Below are 16987 nucleotides of genomic sequence, written 5' to 3' on the forward strand. Positions count from 1 at the left end.
CAGTGTCAGTTCAAGTGTACAACAGCCCTGTCACACCTGGAAGTCACCATCTCACACTTCTCCCCACCCCCAACTCTTCTTTCAGATCTCCCGTTTTCTCTGTCCCTTCTTGGGCAATGTTCTCTGAAGTGTGTGTGTGGGGGGCTGGTGTAGATGTCCTGTTTATGGCTCGACATTCAGGTACCTTGACCAGCTGTGTATTTTTAGCAACATTATTCTATGGGCAAAACCACAGTTGTTTGGAAGGCAAGTTTGACAGACACATCATGTCCACTTAGCCAAACAATAGCAGCAGCTTCTTCGCTCTGACCTCCTCAGTCACTGGCTTTTGATTGGGTTTAAAGTACCAGATGTGGAGTCCCCCCTCTGCAGGGGCCATGGCCGACATGCTACTATTGCACAGTGGGCTCATCTTGCCTGGCTGGTCGGTACTGTTGCAGGCAGGGTCCACAGCTGAGTAAGACTAGCGATGATAATTCTCCTTCAGCAGCCAGTGTTGCCCCAGTGTTCTGGCCCAAGGAAGGCTAGTCAGCAGGAAGGAAGCTCCCAGTCCAGTTCTAGCTAGATTTCTGTATTCCCTGGGGTAAAGGAGCAAGGCACTTTAGGGGTACACTCATCCACATCACAGCTTTTCCTCTGGCACCTGGTTCAGAACCTGTACACAGTAGGTGCTCAGTGAGTAGCTATGGATCGATAATGAACTCATTACAACCAGGTGAGAAGAGAAAGGGCCACCACGAAAGATGGGGGGCGGGGGAGGGGCGGGGAGGCTCTGTGCTGGATACTGGGCCTGCGAAGCTCTGTCCCCACCCCCCACCCCCCGCCCCGGTCCCTGGAGAGATGACGGGGGAGCTTGGTTATTCCTGAGTAAATCTGGGACCATGTGCTCGTGTACCTAAGGACAACAAGGTTAATGGCCACTCTTGATACCAGCTAAGATCCCGCCACACCTGCCCCGGGTTTCTGCACCTCCTCCCACGCAGTCCTTCTTTCAAAACCCACACCTCTCAGTCCATTCAGGTTCCACCCCTCCTCCTCAGCTACTCCCCCCCCACCTCGTCAGTACCCCAGCAACCCCTACATCCAATGAGGAAGCCTCTGGGCCCCGAGCTCCGCCCCCTCCACCTGCATCTGCAGCTTGTGTGGGGCTTCGTTCAGCAGCGTCTGCTTTGCAAAGCTTTAAGCTCTGTTGAGTACCATTCCGGCCCGCCCCGGGCGGTGCTGGAGGCGACGGCCTCCGGAGAGCGTGTGCAAATGTATACTTTGAGGTGTGGCAGGTTCCCCCACCTCCGGTTTCAGGATCGCCCTTTCTGGAGGTGACTTGGCCTCATGCATGCTCTCTCCAGCCGCAGGAGCTGGAGCTGGGAGCAGCTGCTCCAGGCAGCCCTCTCCAACTCCTCTTGACCCTCGCTCAGGGCATCACACATCTGGTAAGTGGGGGTTTGGGACTGCTAGGGTCGGCTTTGAGTCTACTTAGCTTTTACCGTGGGTCTAGACAGAGAAGACGATTTAGATTAAAAACAATCAAAACAAAAAACAAAGTGCGCTCTGGAACAGAGTTTTCTCTCCGATGTCCTTATCTGGTCCCGGGGAAGAACTCTGAAATAGCCTACCCTTCCTTATGGCTGTCTCCCGAACCAACAGCTTTCAGATCCCAGCTGCAGAGCATCGGAGCCCAACTCTGTTATTGTGGACATTGGCTCCACCCGGTGGCGAGAAATTGAATTTCAGCAGATCATTGTGAAAGTGAAGGAGGCAGGTAGCTGAACCCATGGCTGATATGTAAAATTAAATTAAATTATTAAAAAAAAAAAAGACAGGAGCAAACGTTTTTTGTCTCTGCCTCAGTCCTTGCTACAGACATGGCTGAAGGCTGACTCACTCCATCCCTCCATCTGGATCTGAAGGGGGCTGGCTACTGTGCTCCCGTTTCCAATGTCTGCTTTTCAAAGCCACCCCGCCCCCTTTCAGGGCACTGTCCTTGTGCCACGCAGAAATCTCTCCCGTCAACTCGTACCAATATCACCTGCTTACAAGGTAGAGCCTGCAGCCACGGAACAAGTACCAGCAACTTCTCTGTGTTCACGATGGAACCCAGGGCACGTGGCCCTCCCCTTTAGCTAGGACCTACTCTCTCAGGAGGAAAGAAATGGCCATGCCAGTGAGGATCACTTGTTTTGGGTTCTGTGCCCTTTGCAGCTTAAGCAGTAAAGAAGTACTCTGTCAGGGGACGGAGAGGTGGCTTATTGGTTAAGAGTGCTTCTCACTCTTCCAGAGGACCTGCATTGGTTCCTGGCACCCCCATGGGTGGCTCGCAATTGTTTGTAATTCCAGCTCAGTGGCCTCTTCTGGCCTCCTTAGGCACCCCTACATATTGGCATACAGAGACATATACATAAAAAATAAGTCTCAAAAAAGTAGTACTCTTGTCACATGAAGTAACATGACACTGCTTCTGGGTCCCTGTTTTGACTTGCCAAATCCTCTGCACCAAAGTATTGCTGAGGCATACGTGTGTATGTGTCTAAGGGCATGGTGTGTATGTATATGTATATGTGTATGTGGTGTGTATGGGTGTGTGGCATGTGTAAGGACACAGTATGTGTGTGGTGTGTGTGCACATACAGTTTGTGTGTGCACATACAGCATGTGTGTGTGGTGTGTGAAGGTATAGTGTGTGTGTGTGTGTGTGTGTGTGTGTGTGTGTGTGTGTGTGTGCACAGGGCTCTGGGTCTGCTCACTAAGGAGCTCACTACTGGGCATCCTCAGAGGCCCACGCCAGCATGATAATTGGAAAAGAAATGCTTGGCCCTAACATGAGAATCCTGCCCAAATGAAAACCAATAAATTTGTAATAAAACATCCAACTGTAACATTTTATCAACCTCATTAATTCTTAAATTTAGTATCCATAAACGTTTCATTACAATTGGAGGAATGTGTGGGCTAGGCTTCTCTCTCTTTGGGAAGTTCCAATTACAAAGCAGCTACTTCTAGCTGAATAGTTTCAAGAGAAAAATTATAACTATCTTAAAAAAAAAAACCACAACAACTTTGGAGCAAATTTTAGTATTTTAGCACATGCCTTGATGGGGAGGGAAGTGGTCCAGAGTTCAAATGTCCAGGGTTCCAGGGGTGCTGAGCCACCAGCATCTAAGGTGAAAAGGGGACCATGGCTGTGAAGGAGACAGGCGGGACCAGCAGGGTCTGGGGACAGGTAGAGTGGCTGCCCTGCATACTGGCAGCAGCACACTGCTGTAACCCTTCACCTCTCAAGCTGGGGAGCAAGGAGATGCTGCACAGGGCAGGTGAATGAAGATCAGTGCTCAGGAGGTCAACCCATGGGAAATTCAGCTGGGTAAGTTCCCATAGGCTGCCGCGGTGGCCGGGGCCCTGGGGCTGATCCTTAGAAGTGTCACTTGCAGAGTTCCTAGCTGGGAACATGCTCTGGTGAGGACTGTGGCTGAAAATCAGAACTTTGCTGGTACTGGGAGGCAGTGACCACCATCTTAGCTACTGGTGTGTGTGTGTGTGTGTGTGTGTGGTTGGTTGGTCACCCTTTGCCTGTAGATGTCTTGGGGACTTGGGGAAACATCAAAGGGTTATTAATTCTTGCTTTGTGGATGTTGTCACTAATGCCTACATTCTGTTCTTTATCTTTTTTTAGCTGTCACAATGTCCCTGTCACACACTTGTTCTCAACTCCAACAGAAGTTGCTTCCTCAAAGAGTCTTGTTAGGGCTTTGTAATAAATCGACATTTCCTGCCTCCCCTATCTTATTTGGAACAGTGATTCAGATATTTGAGTTCATGTTTCCTGAGCTACCATTTGCTGAGACCCCAAATAAAGTCCTTTGGCGTTTCCAGTCTCTGTGTTTGAATCAATTGACAGTTTCCAGGTTGTATCTCTCCCCCACTCCCCTTAACTTCCAAATCCTCACTCACCCCCAAATTTCTGTCAACTGCATTTTTTTTCCGAGACAGTGTTTCTCTGTGTAGCTTTGTACCTTTTCCTGGATCTTAGTCTGTAGACCAGGCTGGCCTCGAACTCACAAAGATCCGCCTGCCTCTGCCTCCCAAGTGCTGGGATTACAGGCATGCGCCACCACTGCCCAGCTGTCAACTGTATTTTATACCTCCTTTCATTTCAATTTTTCTAGACAGAGGAGTAGATCAGGGTCCACTAAGAAATAGTTCCAAAGGCTGTAGATGTAGCTCAGTGTAGAGAGCTTGTTTAGCGTGGGCAGGACCTCAGGTTTGGTCCCCACTACCACAAGAAAGAGAGACAAAGTCCCATGAGGCACAAGGTACTCATAGGGAGTCCCGGGTACTTATGGGACTAAGGCAGGATGATCATGTGAGCCGGGGTTTTGAGGTCCCTTCTCAGAAGAAAGAGAAGAAGCAGAAACAGCAGGTAATATGTAAGAGTGGAAGAGTCGCCAAAGTGGGGCTTTTTCCTTTCAGACGCGAACCGGTCAGTTGTTATAAGCCCCCTTCCCGGGCAGGAAGGCCATGCTTCATTCTTTCCTCAGGAAAGCCTCTCTACTCTCAAGGGGCCACGTGACTGTCTGCCCTAGATGTTTGCCTCATCTTGCTGTGGTGAACACCATGACCAAAAGCAACCTGGAGAAGAAAGGGTTTATTGTGTCTTACAGGTTAGAGTCCGTCATGGAGGGAAGTCGGGCAGGAGCCCAGGCAGGAACCTGGAGGCAGGAACTGAAGCAGCCATGGAGGAATGCTGCTATCTGGCTTCTTCAGTCGGCTTTTTATACAAACTAGGATCAGTTACCCAGGGGTGGTACTGCCCGCAGTGGACTGGCTCCTCCCACATCAACCATCCAACAAGAAAATGCCCCCGAGGACCTGTGCACAGGCCAATCCAATGGAGGAAATGCCTTAATTGAGTTTTCCCAGGTGACTTAGTATTTGTCAAGCTGACAAAAGCTAAAGGCGCTTGCTGTCCAAGCATGAGGGGCGGAGTTCAGATCCCCAGCACTCACACAAAAGGAAAAAAAGGCAGGTGTGATGGTGTGTATCTATTGCCCAAGTGTGGGGAGGTGAAGCCCCCCAGGGACTTGCTGGCCAGTTGAGCCTAAACAGTGAGTTGCAGGTTCACCGAGAGACCGTGTTTCAAAACAAACAACAAAATCAAACCTGGAGATGCATTTGAGGAATACATATGGTTGTCAGCCTCTGGTCTCCATTTGTGCTGTGCATACATGTGTACACACAGACTTATTCAACACACACACACACACACACACACACACACACACACACACACACACACACACACACACACACACACGGGAACTGAGTGGCAATAATAGTACAAAGGGTTTAACAGCCATATGCTGCTGCTTAGGGTTAGTAAAGCCATGCTCATCTCCAGGGCTTGTTTCTTGTTATACATCTCTGGGTCCACTCCTTTCCCTGAGTAATAACTTGTTCAGTAAGAGGGTTGCTGGGTGGGGGATGTGTGTTGGGGAGCTGATTGTGTGACTTAGTGAAATGCCTGGAGCTGGACCCATGGAAGCAAACAGGGAAAGAGACACATCCCCCCTCCCAGATTTATTTTATCTTTAATTATGATTATGTGTCTGAGTGGGTTATGTGTATATGAGTGTAGGTGCCCAAGGAGGCCAGAAGAAGGCGTTGGATCCCCTGGAGCTTGAGTTACAGGCAATTATGGGTGCTGGGAACAGAACTCCGGCTCTCTATAAGAGCAGGATGTGGGGGCTGAAAAGATGGCTCAGTGGTTAAGGGCACTGACTGCTCTCCCAAAGGACCCGGGTTCAAATCCCAGCACCCACATGGCAGCTAACAACTGTCTGTAACTCAAAGATTTGACCTGCAGGCAAACACCAATGCACATAAAATAAAAGTAAATAATAATAATAATAATAATAATAATAATAATAATAATAATAGCAGGATGTGCTCTTAACCACAGAGCCACCTCTCTAGCCCTGAGATACACGGCTTTCATTTACAGTGGGTCCAAACACCACGTCCAGACACAGTGGATGGTCATCAGATCAATGAGGTTACATATGCTACCTTGAGAACTTGTGATCTTTAAATCCTTGCCACGACCTTGAAAGGCAGGCCTGATTCGATCCATTTTGGAGATGAAAACATTACTTCTCACATGGCCCAAGTGGCTTTTCCGAGTCCACACAGTTACTCAGTGGTTGAACTATGATTTGAACCCAAGTCCATCTGGCCCCAAAAACCCCTTGTCTGTTTCATCAAACAAAACTGTGTGAGTATGTCTGCAGTCTGCTCAGCACCTTTATGCAGTGGAGGGATGCTCTCTTCTCTCTTCTTATAGGGCTCCTGAGGCCCCATCAACCACAGGGTGCTGTCTGGCCCAGACAGCAGGACCTGGGCTTGCAGACCTATCCTATTAGATGCCAGAACCCTGCCCACTGTGATTGGGCAAAGGGCTGTGCATGTGACCCAAGCTGGCCAATCAGTTTCTCAGTGAGGTAGATCCTGGGCACTGGGGAGGGTGGTCCTTCTCTGTCTGCTGAGGGAGTTCCCAGGACCCTGAGGTGGGGTGGGGGATTCCTGTGTTTCTTCTGGCTCTGTGCACTTCCTGCAGAAGGTGGCCAACAAGGAAGAAAGAACCAGAAGCGGGAACACAGGCTGAGCATTCGAGCCAGCAACTTCCTTCGGGGTGCTCGCTTCTGCCCTTGAACTTTTCAAATTGATTTCAATGAATTTTTTTTTTTTTTATGGATTCATTTTTGTCTCAGCCAGTTTCAGCTGGATTTCTGCCATGTGTTCCACAAAGAATTCTAACACGATTCTATAATTAAAAGTGTTATAAACACAGGAGCTCTTCGCCGGTGCAAAGGGAAAGGTAGCTGGAATTAGGAAAGGAACCTAGGTGGAGTAGAGGACACAGAGGAGGGATTTACCAAAAAGCCAGGAGTACAGCTGGGAACTGGGAGCCATGGGGCGAGAACGAGAGCCCTGACAGTGACCGGTGGAGCTTTGTATAGCTCTCCACTCCGTTCCTCATCTCTGGCTTCATTTTCTCCCAACTCCCTCTCCCCCCAGTAAGAACTTAAGAAATTTCTCGAAGGGACATGGGGGATAGAGCTCAGTTGGGACAATGCTTGCTTACCATGCACACAGACTTGAGTTCCATCCCCAGCACTCAGTGAACCAATGTGCCTGAATCCGGATCCTTGGGCGGTAGAAGCAAGAGGGTCAGGAGTTGGAGGTCATCCTCTGGTACACAAGTTCAAGACTAGCCTGGGTTAGAGACCCTGCCTCATAAACAAAACCAAAAAGTTCTGGAAGGGCCCATGACTGACCCAGCCATGCTGATTCCCTTGCCGTTAGAACTGTCCCTTCCAGGGAGGGAGGTAACTTGGGGCTGACTTTTGTGGCTCTGGAGTCTTTGGCATAGAAGTGGTGCTTCCCAGGAGAGAATGGCTGACAGAATGTCTACCACACAATGAAAGCACTGGTCATATTTTCTTTGTCAGCCACTGTGATACCTGCAGGGGTTCCTGGGGTCCAGACAGGTTTCCATCTCTAAGTTCTGGAGTGACAGAATGATAGCCCAGGAGCCTGACAGGGTCAGATCATCGGCTTTACTCTCAGGGAGACAGCAGGAGCCCGGGCACGTGTTCTTCACTCCCATTCTTCTCGAAGGTGGCCTAGCTTCCTGAGGCCGCTAGCTGACACACATTTGGTGCTTACCAAATCGCCACTCTTGCTAGGTTCCGAGTAGCTAGGTGATGTCACACAGCTAAGTTGTGGCCAGTGAGATGCGTGGCCTTGTGTGGGGCTTCAGGGTAGGCTGCTAAAGCGAGCTAGCTGTGTGGGAAGGGTCCCTTTGGCCTGGGCTGTCTCCCTTTCCTTTCCCTTCTTCCCCTCTGCCCCTCCCCCATCCTGTCCTCTCTCTCTTCTTCCCTTACCCCTCCCTCTTGCTTTCAACAGGTCTCCCTTTGTAGCCCAGGCTGGCCTTCTTTACTATTTCCTCTTTCCCTGGTCTATAACATGGTGAGGGTTCTGGCAGCATGGTGGACTGTGGGATGGCCTTGGGGATGCAGACTAGTACTCACATGGGGAAGTGGGTTTGGGGAGGACCCCTCACCAGTCCAGGATGGTCTATTTTTGGACTTCTTTTAAGCCAGAGACAATATATTCCTATCTTCTTAAAGTCTGTGATTTGGATTTTCTTTTAATCTACCCACATCTTATCCAATAATGCTACTTTCTTAATAGTCCTGTTGGTTGGTGTGTGTGTGTGTGTGTGTGTGTGTGTGTGTGTGTGTGTGTGTGTGTTAATTTTTCCATAAATAGGAGGAAATATTTGCCAAAGACCCCACAGCTGGACAGTGGTGGTTCTGTTAGACTCATGAATGTTTTGCCCTTTCTTACTGCACATTGGTATCACACTGTCTGGGCAGTAGGTCGAAGGCCTGGTCTCTGCCTAAATGGTGGGTTTCTGAGGGAGGGACTGGCTCTGATCTCAAAGACCTGGTGTTTGAGTATTCTGTCTGGGGACATGCCACATATGTCTGGGCTGTGGGTTTCTTATTAACAGAGTGTCATCATCAGGTGGAAGCCATTCAATGTCCCCCTGTGCATGCTGAGCTGATTGTAGTGTCCTGGATGTCCCCCAAGGAGGGGAGTGACATGGGTGACTGGTGCCACACGACTCTCAAGACTGCCACCTTCATTCCTGCCAGGCTCGGGATGGGATTCAAACAGCAGAAATGAAGCATCCTGGACCCCTGAAGAGGGTGTGCCATGCGACTGCAAAGTCTCAAAGACGGCCTGGCCTAGGGCTTGCTTAGTTCGTACGGGTTAGGGGGCTGGCATCTTTACATCTTTCTAGAAATTGGTTCTTTTGGGTGTTCAGAATGGCTGTTCAGTCTCTGGGGCAGGTGCTCAGGTTGCTAGTGTCTGTGAAGGGTGACAGAGTGACTTCAAACTCCCTGGGACGGCACCTGGGTGTGGGGATTGGCAGCTGTAGCAGCAACCTGTTGGCTGCAGACACTGCATGTCTGGAAGAGCAGGTGTAAGGATAGGAGAGGAGATGCTGATGGCCAGCACAGTTCTGTGTTGGAAAGAGCCTCGTTTCCAGGCCATCATGGGTGTGGTCTGTGCTGTTCCTCATTACTACCTGCGGCCATCTGTGCTGGTGGGTGTTTTCTGCTCTGCTGTACTATCCTGTCTGGCTGCCCACCTTCTTCCCATCCTGGCACCTAGAATTTTTAGCTCCAGTAAATGGACCACTAAAGATTTCACGACACTTGCAGCAATCTAGTGAAAACCAAGGCAGGGCTTTGGACTGGTAGAAACACCTCTTTCTGTGGAAGGAAGAGCTGAAAATATACTTGATCACCTCGGTCCTTTCTCTTGTGCGGTTGCTTGAGTGGGGCAGTAAATCTTCAAGATGCTGCTCCCTTACCTGATGGTAACTTTTGTGCTGTTGCCTCCTGGACTAAACCAACAGAGGATCATTTCAAAGTGTATTGGAGTGACCAAACCTTAGATAAACATTCCTCTCAAGCAAAAAGCAAAGAGAAAGGAATAAGGCATCCACTTCCTTCTGTGCTGTTAGTGGCGTGTGCATCGATCCTGGGAACAGTCTGTACTCTACTATCTGGACATCAAAATGTCACAGAGGTAGTTCTTTGCTCCCTCCACTTTGCCAGTGTTCATGGAGATCCATCCTTACCAAGTCAAGCTTTGTGTGTAGTGTCTTAGTGTTCGTCAGGTATAGGCCGGTGCAGGCTCAGCTGTTGTCCTTAAATGGACCACTCCTGGTGATTATGAATAGTTTTGAGTCTCACCTCCTCCAAGATGATTGCATTTTTACTTTTTACAGCTTCCTTTAAAATGCTGAATTGATGAACTTTGCTCTTTTGTGCAGTGAAGGATGACTTTGGACAATTGTTGACGCTTGCTTTACCTAGAATAAAGGTAATGGGCTGTAGTTACGGGACGCTGCTCCTACTTTTTGCTTCCACGGTCTGCTTGAAAAACTGGTTTCATTAATATAGAGACTAAGTTTATCACTTTTTAAACTTCAATTTTAATTTTTGAGACCACGTAGCCCTAGCTGACACAGAACTCGACTGTGTAGAACAGACTGGCCTCAAACTCATAGAGATCTGAAATACGATTCTGGAATATAGTCTCTGAAAGTTTGCTGTTCCGAAGTCTTTAGGGACTTGCTAACTTGAAGTGTTACAAAGAGAGCTAGACTTGATCTAAGTTGGTCCGAGTCCTCACGAGGGCAAAGGGCTTCCTAAGAATTGCTACCTGTTGGGCAAGAAAGGAACCCACACATAATGGGCATGGAAGTAGCTTCAGTGCATTTTATAGACGTCCTTCTTCCATGCGCCCATAAGAGAAACAAATCTTAAGTGGTCTTCCCATCAACTGTGGTAAACCTGCCTTGCTGGTGTGGTGGCTCATTGTGAGTTCAAGGCCAGCCTAGTTTACATAGGAAATTCCCAGCCAGCTAGGGCTACAGTGAGACTGTGTCTTAAAACAAAACAAAAACCAATAAATAAGTATCCCAAACAAAACAAAGACCTAACAGCAACTCACGTGAACTGCGAAATTCCCATTTTACCAGTAATACTGGCAGTATTTCAGTTGCCACAGATTTTACCCTGGGAGACAGTAACTGCACTGTGTCTGTTTCTTCTGGATATTTCTCAGAAAAATTCGAGAACTGTAGTGGAGAGGGAACTCGGGGTGGTGGCTGGCTTTGGTTAGCGGAGATTTTGTAACCCTCGCAGAAGCTTATTTAATCTCTTTTCTTCTCAGTAGCTAGACGCTTAGAGTAGTCCAAGTCTGTGGAATTAAACCTCTAGGGGCCAAAAATGTGACACATCTGGGAACAATTTTTTTAACCAATACTGTGAGACCCATACCTTGTGGTGTGCCCGCCCCTCTGTGTTCTCCTCCCTTCCACACTGCCGGAAACAGTGACACCCATTCATTGTCCCATATGTTTGTTTTTGAAATGTTTCTTGTGACACCTACCTTAATTGTACTTATTTTCTTGTTGTAAATAAGCCTGTCTTCCTATCTGGATTGTGTGCGTGTGTGCATGTCATACCAATTAACACCTTGGCAGTTGTAATCATTTCTTCTATTTTGTTTTGTACAAAGGGGGACATTTTTAAAAGCTAGAATCGTGGAAAGAAAGAAAAAAGTCTCTGGGGAGCTTCAGGCTTCTTCGGTATGGGTTGTTAAATATATCCACACGTTCGTGACACTCGCTTTCAAAGGTGGAGCCCAGTTCCTCTGTTTTAGAATAGGTCTGGCTTGGTGAGTTACTGCAGACACACCAGAGTAGGAGTGATGATCTGTTACCCCAGAGCAGCCTTCAGCTCTCTCTTTCAAGACTTTTGTTCTGGCCGGGAAATGGCTACCACATTGGGAAGGACACACAGCCACCCTAGAGGTGAGAAACTGAGGCCCAGGGCCCACAGCTAAGGAAAGCCAGGGGCTACTGCCAACAGCCAGTGAAAAGGCCTGCAGAAGGGCCAGGTTAAGCATAGCCTGCTCAGATGCTGGCCCCGAAGCTCTAGCTAAGCCTGGGGTGACAGGGACCCCTCACGGGGAGCTCTGAGCTAGTGCTGTATATCTTAGGCTGCTCCTGGTCGGCCACTGGTGGAAGATACAGGACGCAACCAGCGTTTCTTGTTTTAAAGCCACTAACCTTCTGAATAAGTTGCCACACATCATGAAGCACCAATCCAGCCTTGTCTGGAAGTGATGCTGGATTTCTAGAAAGAGATGTGAGGAAGCTCATTCCCGGAAGGCTCCAGAAAACTCTCCCTTGGTTCTCATCTACCTCCGCTGAACCCCAGGCTCACTCTGTGATGCTGCTGTGAGCTCCACCTATACCCACTTCAGGAGTTACCTCCACAGCAGAGGGGCTGGCTGGGAGGTCTCAGGCTTGAGCTCAGGTCAGAGCAGCTACCAAGGACAGGATCTGAACATCTCCCATTCCCTGGCAATCCAGACTCCCTCCCTGGGCAGGGGCTGGTTTTAAAAGCGCGCTTGGATGGCCCTTTCCTTCATTCTAGTATAATCAGAGAGGATCACATGACTGCCTTTCTTTGTGAAGCTCATGCCACAGTTATTCCTGGCTGACGTCATTGCAGACTCGAGGCCATTAGTGATGCAAAACCAGCCCTCTCTAGCCTGGTGTTATCAGCAAGTGTGTGGCTGGTAGGGCAGCGGTCTCTCCCTCAGGGAGTATGACAGTTGCTCATGACAAAAAGCTCATTTTTTTCTGTTTTTTTTTTTTTTTTAAAATGACTGATTTATGTTATTGGAATCTTGGGTCAAGTAGCTTTGTAGGGACAACTGTCACTGCCGCTTGTGACCCATGGCCTGATAAACACGAGAGAAGGGGTTGGGAGGACACAGTTCTTTGTGTTTGCAAGCTTAGAGATAGCTCTGTAGAGGTAGAATTTACATACCATTAATTTACCTGTTTGTCTTTTTGCTTTTTGTTATTTTTGAGACAGAGTCTCCCTCCCTACATTGTCCAGGATAGCCTATCATTATGTAGCCCAGGCTACCCTTGAGCTTGCGATTCTCCTGCCTCCGCTTTCCTAGTGCTGGGATTATAGAGATGCATCTCCATAGACTCATTTAAGGTACACAACTACTGTTTTTTTTCTTTAAAAACGACTTAGTTATTATTTTCTGCATGTGAATTTTTTTTTTTTTAAGATTTATTATGTATACAGCATGTATGCCTGCAGGCCAGAAGAGGGCGCCAGATCTCATTACAGATGGTTGTGAGCCACCATGTGGTTGCTGGGAATTGAACTGAGGACCTCTGGAAGAGCAGTCGGTGCTCTTAACCTCTGAGCCATCTCTCCAGCCCCACGTGTGAATGTGTTGCCTGCATGTATATATGGTTCCATGTTTGTGCATCGTGGTCTCAGAGGTCAGAAGAAGGGACTGGATCCCCTGGGACTGGAGTTACATATGGTCGTGAGCTGCCGTGAGCATGCCATCGAGGCTCTTAACTTCTGAGACATCTCTCCAGACCCTTCAATGATTTTCTTATATCCATGCTTTATAGCCATCAGGATATCAGTGTGAAACCATTTTCATCTTCAGTACCCTAAAACCCCCAATATTCTTTATGCATTACCCCCAGATTCTCCTAAGTCCCCAGCCTTAAGCAGCCATCAGCTTACTCGGTCTTTTATTGTGTGTTTTATTTGGTGTGTGTGTGTGTGTGTGTGTGTGTGTGTGTGTGTAGGCCAGAAGTCTATATCAGATGTCTTTTTTTGTTGTTGTTTGTTTATTTTTTGAGACAAGTTTTCTCTGTGTAGCTTTGCGCCTTTCCTGGAACTCGCTTTGTAGACCAGGCTGGCCTGGAACTCACAGAGATCCACCTGGCTCTGCCTCCCGAGTGCTGGGATAAAAGGCATGCGCCACCACCGCCCTGCCCAGATGTCTTTCCTGATCACTGTTTACTTTACCTTTTGAGACAGTGTCACTTACCGAACTTGGGGCTTACCAGTTTGGCTCAGCTGGCTGGACAGGAAGTGCTAGCCATCCTGTTTCTGTTTTCCCGGTGCTAAGGTTACAGGTACCTGCAGACAGGACCCAGCTTTTTACACAGTTGCTGGGGATTAGAACTCAGGTCTCTTATGTTGTGTGGCAAGCACCTTACCAACTGAATCATCTCCCCAGCCCCTGTGTGTGTTTTTATAGATCTTTTGTCAGCAGATAAGAAAGGGAAGAGCCGGGCTGCGGCACACGCCTTTAATCCCAGCACTCGGGAGGCAGAGCCAGGAGGATTTCTGTGAGTTCGAGGCCAACCTGGGCTACCAAGTGAGTTCCAGGAAAGGCTCAAAGCTACACAGGAAAACCCTGCCTTGAAAAACAAAACAAAAAACAAAAAACAAAAACAAAAAAAAAAAAAAGAAAGAAAGGGAAATTGTGTTCTTCAATATAAAATAGTCTAGTGCAGACGGCTGTCAGGGAGTATTGCACATGGAAGGTGTGTAGGTGTGTTTTTGATGAATTCACTTTTATCAGGTGGGCTTTGTTCTGCTGATTTAACAGCTCTCTTGGTAACTGAGGGGTGCGTTCTGGGAAGTGGTGGGTACAGGGTGTGTGGAGGGTCTAGGAGGGTAGGTATGGGTTTGGTTTGGTAGATGGATGAGTTGAAAGCCTCGCATGTGGAGGAGGAACTGACCTGCAGAGCTTGTGGTAGCTAATCTGCTAAGGTCTGGGCGTCGATCTATCATAGCTTGGCCATAGATCTTAGCTCACTGGACTCAGATTCCTCTGAGTCAGCATTACTGACCCTGAGGACTTGGTTGAGGGATAATGAGGAATCAGGTTTTAAGGTGAAATTCCTCTGCTTCTTCAAATCTCTCCAAGGACGGAGGAGATTAAAGCTTCCCTTTTTACCCCCAGCCTTGGCCTCTAACATCAGCTGGAAACCTCAGCAGAAATCTGCTGTGGCTGGGGGCCACAGGGGAAGGCCCATCCCTTGATTGGTCCCTTGTGGCTCCATGGGGACCCAGAGACCTGATCCCGGCTGTACTCTAGTGACACATGGTAGTTATCTGCCCCTTCCTAGACCTCATTTTTCTTATCTGTACAATGGGAGCTGACAGAAATGACCCTGTGACATCAGGTAACCCAGACAGCAATTTCTGGTTTGCAGGGTGTGCCCTCATAATGCCAACTGTCCTTAGTCATAGCCCAGGTCCAGCTCTCAGCAACATAGGGAAGGGAGGCTTGAGAGCCAAGTTCCAGGCCAGGAGCAACTCGGACTTGAATCCCTACTGTGTTGCTAGTTAGCGTTGTGACTCTGGGCTAGTAGCCATTTTGGCTGAGCCTCAGTTTCCTCTTCTGTAACTTAGGCAAAGGTTATGAACCTACCTGGTAAGGGAGCTGTGGGGATGAACCATGCAAACTGCCTTGCACGTGGCAAGCATCCAATCTATCCCACAGACACAGGTGAGCCGTAGGGTCCTGGCCAAGGCTGAGCAAGCCAAGTGCTCTTTCTATCTTTAATGCCATCTTCCTTGGGGTGCTGATCCCTGGGTTCCTGAATCCAGGCCTCTAGGTTTCTGTTAGATGGCTCATCTGCTACTCACAGAAAGCATGTTTAAAGAGCTTTGAAAGAAATCCAGGTCCAAGTATCTGGAAGTCAGAGTACAAGAAGCCTGTGGGACAGCTGGACCTTTAGGCAGCTGGACCACGCCCATGTCCTGCTTACTGGGGCCCATCCTTCCTTTAGTAGAGTCCCAGAGAGGTGAAGACAGAGACCCATTTGCAAATCCATTCTCCAGGGAGTCACTGCCTGTGTGTGGCCTTGGTTTCTCCTCACCCTTGTCCTGAGTCATACTGTTGCCATGGAATCACTGGAAAGAACTTTCTATGAAGGTGGTCTCCTCCTGCCTCCATGGGCCCTGGCTGCCTCTGTCCCCTGACCCAGCTCCAGCCTGCCTTACCTGCTCCCTATTGCCTCCTACCTGGCCTCTCCACTTCTCTCTGCTGTTTCCTGCTAGCCTGGACTTCCCTTATTTTGTTCAGAAGAAGGGCAGTGAGTTTCTGCCCTGAGGAGAGGCATGGGAATTCACACCTAGACAGCCTAGCCCAGGACACTCAGCTGTTCTGATGAAAGCTGAGACTGTGTTAATGGGCCCAGTCAGCTGAGAGTCAGGTGACTGCCAACCTGAATCAGTGAGACGTGACAGACTGTTGTCCTTGCTGGGACCCAATGTAATGAATTTCTGCCCCTTCCCTGCCATATGCTAGTGACAACACAGAGCTTTTCAGGGTCACAGAGTTCCAGTTACCTGCCCCCACACTCAGATTCACATTCCCCTCCCTCTCCCCCTCCCTCCCTTCCCCCTCCTCCCAATCCCTCCCATTTCTTGAGATAGACTTTCATATATCTCGGTCTGGCCTCAAATTCACAGCCATGGATGACTGTGAGCCTCTCAGGCATGTATCATTCACTGTACCTGGTGCCTCCTGCCTTTTCTTTGCAGATGTGTTCTCAGCCCACAGTGACAATCCAATCTCCTTCTCACAGTACCTCAGGAGGGCAAAAGCTGCACCAAAACTTAGCTTGAATTTAACTCACTGAGTTGGAGTTTTCTTTTTAAAGACTCTCTGTTTTTCATAAGAAAAATAACCTGTTAGAAAAAAAAAAACACAAATTTTTATTAGTCTTTTCATGGAATAACATTCAGTAAAATGAAAAACAAACAAACAAACACACAGACAGACAAACAAACCAAGAGCTAGGCATGGCGACCACACTTTCAATCCCAGCACTTAGGAGACAGAGGCATGTAGATCTCTGTAAGTTCGAGGTCAGCCTGATCTACAAAGCGAGTTCCAGGCTAGCCAGGGCTACACGGTGAGACCCTATTCAAATTGATGACAAGGATATATGTAGCTCAGTGCGTCTTGATATACGTAAGCATGAGCTGAAGAAAGAACATGCTGAGTTGGATGTGGTAGAGTGTACATGCCTATAATCCCAGTACTTGGGAGGAAGAGAAAGGTGGGTCGCCTAGGTGGGCAACACCGTAATTCCGATCCCGTTGAAAACAAAAGAAGAAAGAACATTTCCGGCACAGTGGTGCGTGCTTATAATCCCAGGACTTAGGACACCGAGGCAACAGGATCTCAAAACCAAGATGAAAACAATAAAGCAATACTTGCTAGTCAGAGCATTTTCAGAGAACTTGGAGTATGTTTTGCTTGACAAGGAGGGAAAAAAAAGAATTTCCAAGATCAGGGAACTGTTCAAGATCAGCTAATAATCAACCATTTGTAAGTTCTGGGGCCATGAGAAAGATATCTAAGGCCATGGGGTCAGCCCCTCCTGACCTGTGATCTCTGGCTATCTCTCATCTTACAGGATGTTTGTCAGTACCCGGACCCCACCTAGGGGCCAGCAGAAGGCCTTGCTTCTGTAAAACTGCAGGCAATG

The 16987-nt window shown here is 48.4% G+C and overlaps 1 long non-coding RNA gene and 1 pseudogene across 1 annotated transcript; both read left to right on the forward strand.

The window, feature by feature from the left end:
- The first annotated feature begins 1154 nt into the window (after nt 1–1154).
- LOC118587802 lies at nt 1155–3866 on the forward strand. Its single transcript, XR_004945473.1, has 2 exons — nt 1155–1430; nt 3668–3866. It is a non-coding gene; the product is annotated as an uncharacterized LOC118587802 (long non-coding RNA).
- A 467-nt stretch (nt 3867–4333) lies between these two features.
- LOC118587592 lies at nt 4334–9565 on the forward strand (annotated as a pseudogene).
- The last annotated feature ends 7422 nt before the right edge of the window (nt 9566–16987 follow it).

The sequence above is a fragment of the Onychomys torridus genome, chromosome 7, assembly GCF_903995425.1.
Source record: "Onychomys torridus chromosome 7, mOncTor1.1, whole genome shotgun sequence".
Taxonomy (NCBI): Eukaryota; Metazoa; Chordata; class Mammalia; order Rodentia; family Cricetidae; genus Onychomys; species Onychomys torridus.